This window comes from Pinus tabuliformis, chromosome 1_2 (genome assembly GCF_031772625.1).
Source record: "Pinus tabuliformis cultivar Carrire ecotype Pingquan chromosome 1_2, CPIR1, whole genome shotgun sequence".
NCBI classification, from domain to species: Eukaryota; Viridiplantae; Streptophyta; class Pinopsida; order Pinales; family Pinaceae; genus Pinus; species Pinus tabuliformis.
Window position 1 is genome coordinate 782180038 of NC_142298.1, and position 11294 is coordinate 782191331.

An 11294-nucleotide genomic window follows, 5' to 3' on the forward strand; every position below is an offset into this window, starting at 1 on the left:
AATTGTTCATTTATGTAATGTAAAGGAGGTTGCCCCCTCGAAGAGGCTGAATTCTAAGGCGTTGATCTTTCTTTTCTATCTTTTCTTGAGCTGGTTTCATAACATTTGGTATCAGAGCTTTGGATTCTAGGGTTTCGCTGCTCCAAACAGGTCATCGTGGCATTTTCGCTATAACTTTTTTTTTGTGACATTTCAGAAGTCGCAAAAAAAACTCATTTGAGAAGAAATTGCGCTGAACCTTGGGTCCGAATTTCAGAGTTTTTCACGCTATATTTTCGGAGATATGATCTGAGGAAGTTGGTCTTTTTGCAGACTCCTGAATTACACTCAAAATAGGTGACCTGGGGAAAATCGTCATAACTTTCTTTCTGAGCATCGGATTGAAATTTCGTAAGAAGGTACAGAAAGAGGACGGACTGTAGTTTTCTTTTATATATTTTTCAGAGTCAAAGGTTGAAACAGTGACACATGGCACGTCGTACAAGTTCGCTCTATTGAACTAGTCTATAATCAAGTCACTGTGGGAGATTTCGCATAACTCTTCCTTGGAGAATCCAATTTGGGTCAGACTTGTGGCATTGGAAAGAGTGTCATCATGGTGGTAGTTGACAGATTTACCAAGTATGCACACTTTTATGCATTATCACATCCATTTAAATCCAGTACAGTTTCTACTGCATTTATGGAAACAGTTCAAAAGCTACATGGAAACCCAAAGATTATTGTAAGTGACAGAGATCCCATTTTCACTGGAAATTTTTGGACAAAATTATTTTCTTGTCTTGGTACTCAGTTAGCTCATAGCTCATCTTATCATCCTCAATCTGATGGGCAAACTGAGATAGTAAACAAATGTTTGGAAGGATATCTTCGTTGCTTTATATCTGATAAACAGACACAATGGGTCAAATGGTTGCCTCTGGCTGAATGGTGGTATAACACTTCCTTCCATACAGCAACAAAAATGACCCCATTTATGGCACTTTATGGGTACCAACCACCATCAATCACATCATATTTAAGAGAAAATTCTAAGCTTCAGGCAGTGGAACATCACATCGAACATCAACAACAAGTCCTCCAACTCTTAAAGGATAACCTCGTGTTGGCACAAAATAGAATGAAACAGCAGGCAGATCAACATCGCAGTGAAAGAAGTTTTGATGTAGGTGATTGGGTATTCCTACGGCTACAACCATATAAGCAAATGTCCCTAAAGCAAGCTAAGAAGGATAATAAATTATCACCAAAGTATTATGGTCCGTACAAGGTGTTGGAAAAGATTGGTACTATGGCATACAAATTGGAGCTTCCTGCAGCTTCTCGATTGCACCCAATTTTCCATGTTTCATGTTTAAAGAAGGTTATAGGCGACAAGCTCCCAGTTCAAACAATATTGCCAGAACTTGACGAGGAAGGAAAAATTATATTGGAACTGGAAGCAGTCACGAAAACAAGAACTCGACAGCTACGAAATCGATCAATTTCAGAGTATCTTATCAAGTGGAAGAACTTATCCGTTGAAGATTCCACATGGGAGGATGAGAATTTTATGCAGAAGTATCCATAACTTCTCAAGCGTTGAGGACAACACTTTTTTGAAGGAGAGGGGCATGTTGGGTCCCTATAATACTAGTGATTACCCCATTACTATTGTAGTTATACCCCTTATTTATATTTTTGTGCCCCTATTACCCACATATTGTTATTTCTGTGCCCCATAGAATCCCTCTATTATTATTTTTGTGGCTTTATATTATTATTGTTAGGTCGGCTAGATTATATTGTGACTCCTTAGACTCCTATATATAGAAAGGAGGTTTTGTCATTTGTATCATCCAAGAATTGTTCATTTATGTAATGTAAAGGCGGTTGCCCCCTCGAAGAGGCTGAATTCTAAGGCATTGATCTTTCTTTTCTATCTTTTCTTGAGCTGGTTTCATGACAGAACCTTCCTAGTTTCACACATAAACTGAATCATCGTGTTGACTGCAAAACAAATATCTGGTCTAGTGTTGACCAAATACATCAAGGAACCAATCAGCTTCCTGTACAATGTGGGATCCACCAACTCGGAATCTGAAGCATGAAGCTTCTTCTAGTTGGTGATCATCGATGTCGACATGGGTTTACTATCCTCCATGTGGAATCTGCCAAGGATGTCCACAATATACTTCCCCTACCCCAAGAAGAAATGCCCCTCCTCCTGCCACACCTCCAAACCCAAAAAGGAATGCATCAAGCCGATGTCCTTCATCTCAAACTCCGTCGCAAGATCTCTCTTGCAGTGCTCTATGATTCTCTCTGCACCTGTAATGACCAAGTCATCCACATATAGCACCAGAATGAGAGGCTCCTCACCTATCACAATATAGTAAAGGTTCGGATCTGCCTCACTCTTTGTGAAACCCATCCCCTGCAAGTATGTATCTATCCTGGAGTACCAAGCTCTGGGAGCTTGCTTCAGGCCATAAAGTGCCTTCCTCAGTCTGCACACATGGGACTCCTTCCCATGCACCTCAAAGCCCTGTGGCTGCTCAATGTACACCTCCTCCTATATGAATCCATTGAGAAATGCAGTCTTCACATCCATCTGGTGGATCTTCCAACCCATCTCTTCTGCTATCGATATAATGGAGCGGATCGAAGTATATCGAGCCACGAGAGCGAAGGTCTCCTCATAATCAACTCCCTCTACCTGGGAGAACCCTCTAGCCACAAACCTCACTTTGAATTTCTCAATGTTGTCATCTGCAGCATGCTTTACCTTGTAAAGCCATCTTGAGGTAACCATGAATTTACCCTCAATCCTCGGCACCACCTCCCAAACATCATTCTTCATGATAGAAGAATACTCCTCCTACATGGCCTCTCTCCAGACCTGCTAGCCAGCTGCCTCCTCATAGCTAGAAGGCTCAGAGTCAAGGATGCTAGTAGCCATTGCCATATAGCTACAAAACCTCTCAGGTTGTCTACTCTCTCTGACCGTCCTCTTAGGCTCAGCAATAGATGTGGCATCTCTCAAGGTGTCCTGAAGCCACTTGAGCTTCCTCTTCCCTAAGCGTACTTCTCCCATTGGAGAATGAAACTCCTCCTCATCATCATCATCAGGAGCCTGAACTCCTGGCTGTCTGTCTGTTGTCCTCCTGCCTGCACCTGAACCTGTAGAAGTTGAGGTACCATGTGAACTGTCCATTAGTAGGCTCCCTAGTGAGCTGCTTTCTGTACTACTCTGCATGCTGCCCGGAGCGCCACCACTCTGACTCAGCGAGCCACTGCTCACTGAAGGACCTGACATCCTCATAGATGTACCTCCGGATCCTCCTGATCCCTACCCACTGGATCCCTGTGACTTACTCAACTGCTGCTGAGGGTCTTGTTGATCCAGATACTCTAACTCCCATGACCTCCTGAAGGCCCTATCCTCCTCGAACTTCACATCCCGCCTGACAGCAACTTTCCTCTGTGTAGGAATGTAAATTCGAAAGGCCTTTGAGGTCTCACTATAGCCCACAAAGATACCCTTCTCTGCGGTGGGCTCTAGTTTGGTCCTCTTCTCCTTGGGTATGTAGGAGTATGTAATGCACCCAAAGATACGAAGATGACCAATATCAGGCTTCTTCCCAGAAAAAGCCTCCTCCGGAGTCATGTGCTCCAAGGCACAATGCGGACTCTTGTTCTGCAAATAAACAGTTGTGTTGTAGGCCTCTGCCCACAAGAACAATAGCAACCCCTAATCATGTAACATGGCTGTGGCAGCCCCTCTGATGGATTTTACTTCCTCTCTGCAACCTCGTTCTGTTGGGGGTTGTAAGGAACAGTGAACTCCCTCCTAATGCCTGTCTCCGCACAATAGTCAACAAACTCTCCAAGGGTATACTCTCCTCCATTGTCCGACCTCAGGGACTTGATCTTCCAACCTGTCTGTGTCTCCACAAGAGCTATAAACTCCTAAAACCGCTTGAAGACCTCACTCTTGGTCTTCAAGAAATAAATCTAGGTCCTCCTGGAGTGATCATCAATGAATAAAACGTAGTACTCATATCCACTCAAGGAAACATGAGACATCCGACTGCTCACATCGAAATGAATCAAATCAAGTATCCCGGTTGCCCTATTGTCACTGCTAGGAAAAGGGGATTTGGCAAACTTGCCCATCGCACATCCTCTGCAAGTATCAAAGTGATTAGTATTGAAATCTGGCACACCTGTAGTGATCTCCTGCAAGGTCCTCAAGGCTCCATGATACATATGCCCCATCCTGCAGTGCAAAATCTCACACAGCTCAGAACTATTAGCTCTGTTGTCGGTACTACTGCTCAATGCCAAAAGGGGCTGGAATGCAAACTTGTACACCTTTTCATGGCGTACACCTATCACTCTAGTTGAATCAGCTGGAGTGCCCCTGGGATACATCAACACCTGTCCTCCCCTAAACAGTACCTCATATCCTCTGTCCTCCAAAGCTGAGATGGATATGAGGTTCTTCCTCATCCCTGGCACATAAAGAACATCTTACACCTTCAAGGGAGGTTTGGACTCCCTCTGAAATGTCAGTGTCCCCACACCGACTACTCTAACAACTCTGTCATCACCGAGTAGTACCTCTATATCAGTGCCACTCTCTGAAAGCTCTGAGAAGTACTCACGGACTCCTATCATGTGACGTGAAGCCCCACTGTCCACATACCAGATAGCCAAAGATGCTCCGTTAATCGAGGGAAAAGCATGCTCCCTCTGAACCTGTGTGGCAAGTGATCCTGCACTAGAGGACTCACACGCAGTGAACCCAAACTCCCGGTCAAGACGATCTGCAAAGCCCTCAACCTCTGCTGAAGCTGCCAACCTCTGGTTCTTCCCCTTCTTCTTCTTCTTCTCCGGACACACAACTACATAGTGTTCCATCTTTTGAAAATTCCAACACTTCACCTTGGAATAGTCCTTCTTTGTGTTACCCTGTTTACCTTTACCTTTGCCTTTGCCCCCACCATTGCTTGTGGAAGCCTACTTCTTCCCTTTCCTTTCTTGCCTCCTGCCAATAGTGCTACATCCTCATCCTGCTCAACTGGATTGGCTTCCCCAAGCTGACATTTCCTGATCTCTGTCTGAATGCAATCATCCCAAAACCTCTCCCATGTGAGAAGGGTCTCATGTACATAAACCCCATCAGCAAAGTTCATCCATGAATGGGGGAGGCCATTCACTGCAATCAACACCAACTCAATGGGTGGAATGACCTCTCCAACTACTACCAACTCATCTCTCACATTAGTAATCTTTGTGAGATATCCAGCTGCACTATCATTACCCATATTAATGGTCTTCAACTTCTCCTTCAGGACCATTTTTTGATTCTCATTGGTACTCTAGTAGAGATTGGACAATGCTGTCCACATCTCATGGGCATTTCTCTTTCCTCTCACATGAGGAATGCAATGGTCTTTGACTCCGTCTAGAATCAGTCTCTTACCCTTGATGTTCTTTCTATTATAAGTAGCCAACTAAGTAGCATCAGTAGGCACAACAACAGGATTCTGTGTGGTATGCACCAAAATGTCCCAGACTTCTGCCTCGTCAAAGATACTCTGCATTCTCTCCTTCCAAACGCTGTAATTGGTATGCCCATCCAACCTATCCTCCACCCTCAATCCCAATGACATTCTGTTGTCCTAAAACTGAAAAATAGCATTGTTGTAGTAAAGATAAAACTGATGTTTGTGAAAAATCAGCTTGCTGGAATTTTGTGACTGAAAAATCAGCAGGCTGTAATTTTCCCCCTTGCTGTCCCAAGCTGCACTACAGCACTCAAGCTCTGATACCATGTAGAAGTTTCTCATTTCCCACCCCGGTTTTCAGTTTCACCTTATTTCTCCAAAATAGTTAAATGCCCTTTCCCATATCCATACATTCAACAATAGGAAAATAAATTTCGCTGAAAACACAAATTCTAGAAATCTAACAAAATGCTGGAAAATGCAGAAATATATATCAGCACATACAAACAGCCATTTAACACATTTAAACACAGTGACTTTTTGTCAACGTGACCCTGGAAAAACCCCCTACAACTCTTGGGGAAAACCAGTTCGAAAGCTCCTTCTTATTTCTCGAAAATGCTTTTACAGTAAGAGAAAGATTCAGCAAAAAATCAGCAAGCAAACTTTTACAACTTATCTCGTTTTTTGTGCCTCACAACCAACTAGAAAAACTTTCAAACAACAAAACAAAATAGCAATAAATGTTGTACGGCCTCCTCGATTTTTGTGCCCAAATTTCAGCCTTGAATGCTGTTGTACAGACTGCCTAGAAAAGCGTGCATGCTGCCATAAATGTTGTTGTATAGTTTTCCTCGATCTTTGTGCAGAAAATAGCAGTACGGTTGTACGAATTTCTACCTAGAAAAGTGTGCCAAGGTACAACCACTTGCTGTACGGCCTCCCTCGAAAAATGTGCCAACAAACTTCAGTTTTTCTGCTCCTCGATTTCTGTGCTAACTTGTTGTACGACCTCCTTGGAATCTGAACCAAAACTATTGTACATACTTTCTAGAAAATCGTGCCCAAAACCTGCTTTTCACTGTGTGCTAACTCAGCTATATGGACTTGCTGAGACACTTCCTTGGAATGTGTGTCAAGCTGCCGCCTCCTTCTCCTCACTATCCAGAAATCTCCCTTGCTCTCTTGCTCTCCTTCTCTCAATCTGCTGATGAAAGAATGAATGACCTTTTCCTCCTTTCCCTCCTTTAATCTAACCCTAAGTGACTTTTGGGGAATCCCTAAATCCAATGGCTTAAATAGATTGAGATCTAGGGCTGAGATTAAATGCTCATTTAGATCTCACTTTCTATTTTTTTAATTCACCCTACTTTAATAAAGACCCACTTAGTCATTTATTTCCAAAGTCACTTTTCCTTTCTAATTTTACATTGACTTTATTAAAGTCACTTTAAAACTAGACTTTAGTAACTTTATCACTTAAAGTCACTTTTAAATTAGATTTGATTTTATAAAAATTATAAAGTCACTTTAGGAGAAAAATTAAATTCTTTTGGACACTTTTCCCTAGGCCAAAGATCAAAGCCTTAGGGAACCACCTGTCCTCTGGTACCAAATTTCAACAGAAAGTCCCTATGAACACATCAATCCTATGCTCCTCTGGAATATATTTTACCCTTATATTTAATTTTTGGAAGTCTTCAATGTGATCCATCATTGAACCCTTTTGTTTGAGATTTATCAATTGGCTAAAAAAGGTGTTGCTTTTTGTATCCTCATAATGTGCTATCATTTCTTCCATAAAAATTTCGCAAGTGACAATTTGTTTACGAGAGCAAAACCATCGATACCATACAAACTGATCTGGTTCCAAATATAAAGTTGCAATTTGTACCTTTTATGTGTTTTACACATAATGGAGATTGAAATATTTCTCCATTAATAGTATCCATGTTACAGGATCCTTGCCATCAAACTTCCTCATATCGATCTTTGGAACATGGTGGGTCTTCAATCCAATGTTAGAGTCTATGAAATCATGATTAACATTTATTTTGTTCTCATCATGAGTTTCCTTTACTACCATTTCACCATTAGTAAACATTTCATGTAGCAACTTTTTCAAATATGTCTTCAAATCTTCCATTTTTCCTTCCACATCATTCATCTTAGCTTCCATGTCTTTCTTTAAACCATCCTTCTTAGTTTCCATGTCATTCATCTTAGCGTCCATGCCTTTCTTTAAACCATCCATCTTATCTTCCATGCCATCCATCTTAGCTTGTATGCCTTTCTTTAAACCATCCATCTTAGCTTCTGTTACTTCTTGTGAGAGTGAATTTTGTTTCACTTGGTCTCATAATTTTGATATATCATGTTGCATTTATTCCTCTTTTTCATGAGTCATGCTAGAGCTTTCGAGTTTCTTACTAGGTGTTTCCATTTTCTTTCTTCGAGGCATCAATTAATGATAATTATGCTTCACTATGCCCTCTGAATTCCTTCAAACTAATTTTCCAAACCAAACTTATGCAAAAAGAAAAAAAAAAAAAAAAAAAAAAAAAAAAAACTACACAACTTTTTTCACTTTGTAGGAGCTCAATATTGAATCTGATGTATCTCTGAAACTTTGGAGTTCCAAGGTCTGAACTTATGAATTGTGGTAGCCCTCTAAGCCCTATTTCCAATGCCACCAATCTGATAGAAATTGGATTCTCCAAGAAAGAGCTATGCCCAATCTCCCACGATGACATGATTATACACTTTTTCAGTAGAGTGAACGTGTACGAAGTGCCACGTGTCACTATTTCAATCTTCAGATCTGAAAATGATTCACAGAAAATGACAGTCCGTCCTCTTTTTGTAACTTCTTGCGAAATTTCAATCTGATACTTAGAGAGAAAGTTATGACTATTTTCCCAAGGTCACTTGTTTGGGATGTAATTCTGGAGCCTGCAAAAACCCTAACTTCCTTAGATCATATCTCTGAAACTATAGTGAGACAAGATCTGAAATTTGGACCCGAGGAAAATCGAGGCTTCGTCTCAAATGGGTTTTTTTGTTTAGCTTCTGAAACATCGCAAATAAAACATTATAGCGAAAATGCCATAATGACCTATTTGGAGCAGCGAAACCATCAAATCCAAAGTTTTCATATCAAATGTTACGCAACCAGCTCACAAAATAGAAGAAAAGAGAGATCAACACCTTCAAAATCAATCTCTTCAAAGGGGCAACCTCCTTTACATTACACAAATTAACAATTCTTGGATGATACAAATGAATAAACTTCATTTCTATATATAGGAGTCTAAGGGGTCACAAGATAAACAAAGCTGACATAACAATAATAATATAAGGGCACAATAATAACAATAGTGAGCTTCTATGAGGCACACTAATAACTATATGGGGACAATAAGAGGCACAATAATAAAAATAATGGCTACAATGACAATAGTAATGGGGAATCACTAGTATTATAGGAACTTAACAGATAACTCTATTAAAAGAGTTAAAAATTTCAAGAGGAAGATGAAAAATTAGGGAGGAATTTGGAAAATTCATAAATAGGATGTTGTTCATGAATTGCAAAGACATTTTTGCTAATCTAACATTCTTCAAGTGTCATTAAATCCACTCAATTTTTCACCTCTATATATTCTCCTTTTACATGCTTTCCAATTTGCTAATTTATATAATATCTCTCTTCTATTTTTTTCCTACTTCTTTTGTTTTTATTGCTTTATCTACAACACCTCTTTTATGATATGTGTTGTGTGGATATAATTGTAAGAACAAGTAATGAATAATAATTATTTAATAAAAAAATAATAATTACATACATCATATATAATACATATGAATAGTTTTTAAAACTTTAAAGAATGTATTTATTTTAATTTTAATTTTAATTTTATCTTATACTTAATTTTTATAACAAAAATTAAATATTTCCATTATCTACTTGCTTTTATATATTCAATTTTATATTTTATTAATTTTGTTTATATTTTAGATTTTCAAAATATTATTATTGTTTATTTTAATTTTATCTTTATTATTTTTAAAAAAATATACATGATTAAATACTTCAATAAAATAATTTACTTTTTATTATATCTATTATCTTTCTTATCAAAATATTAGTATCATTTATTTATCTATTTTTATCATCTTATTAGTTGATTTTATTTACTTTTATCCTTTCACTAATTATTTAATTTAACATTAACATTGCATATTAATTTCGCAGACCTTCGATAGATGACTTGTAGATAGATGATATTAATGCTTGAAGGCATCATTTTTCCTTGTGACTCTGTTCGCTAAGATATGAACTCATTTGATAAAACATGGGAAGAGATTCAGAAACCTAATACTTTTTTCTTTATGATGATTGGTTGTTTATCGAAACACCCGTTACACCTCTATGCATATTTAAAAATGTAATTTTAATTTTTTCATAATAAAACTTACAATTTCCTTTTAAAAAATAAATATTATATTATTTATCTCTTTTTCACCGTATGTAAAAATATTATATATTATTTATCTCTTTTTTGCCATATACATATATATATATATATATATTCTCTTTTAAATTTCGCTATTTAAATAATGTGTTTCAGTTTTGTGTATTTTCTTTGAGTGGCCAACCAAAGAAGACATCCCTTTACATCACTTTATCTATCATTGAATTTACTTTTGTGATGGGTGCCTTGTTTAGTTTATATATATATATATATATATATATATATAATAAAACATAATCAATAACATAAATAATTAGGTGATTTATTAATAAAAAAAATAATTTGAAAAATATATAAAAATACTTTGTTTAAAATTTAAAAGTGAGTAAAGAATGGAAACTATTTATAAGTTCATCTATAATTTGAGTAAGTATAATGGTTAGAAATATGTATTTATTCTTTCAAAATGACAAGTTCAAATGTAGAGGGAAAGGAGTTGTATACTTTTGTAAACTTATAATTTGAGGTTAGCTATGAGGTTGTGGTTTAATGGTTGTCTGTGGTGATCCCCACATGCCCTGAGGTGCATTCCTGGGAGAAACGGTTATTGACATTTTTTTTTTATTCATATGAATACCATAAAGAGAATATATATGTATATAAAAAATTAAGAATTGAGATCAATTTTTTCATTAAGTTGAGGATTTAGCATTTTAGCAAGGTCTAAGGATCCCATGACATACATAATATGATTACACACTTCCTCTTTGAAGGAAAAATGAGTTAATATTTATCAATCATTCTCATGGTGTTTGATGGTGGAACAATTATAGTGCATAATCTAGCGAATAACACGAGCTTGGCAATGGAATGTGAAAATCCTTCCTTTTAAATTCATTTAATGAACTTTGAGGATTAAAATTAAGGGTTCCTTTTAAATCCATTTAATGAACTTTGAGGATTAAAATTCAGGGTTTAATCATGAAGCCCTGCAATTAAAACTCTAAAGGGAAAATCTGTAGCCTATAGTAACATGCAATTTTTATTTGTTGGCTTTGTTTGTAGCACAATGGAAATTTGTATTGTTTGCTTTGTTTTCTTGGGTGAACCTTGGTTTTCTTTAGAAATGGAGGACCACAAACACTATGATGGATGTACTCAATACAAGTTGGTGGATATTTGGTGCATTCTAAGACTTAAGGTGCCATGCAAGCATGATTTCAAGTACTTGGTCTATACATTTTGGTTTTCCAAATCAATTATATACTCAAGAAGAGCCTCATAATTAGAGTGCCTTGAAATCCTCAAAATCACAGTACAACCA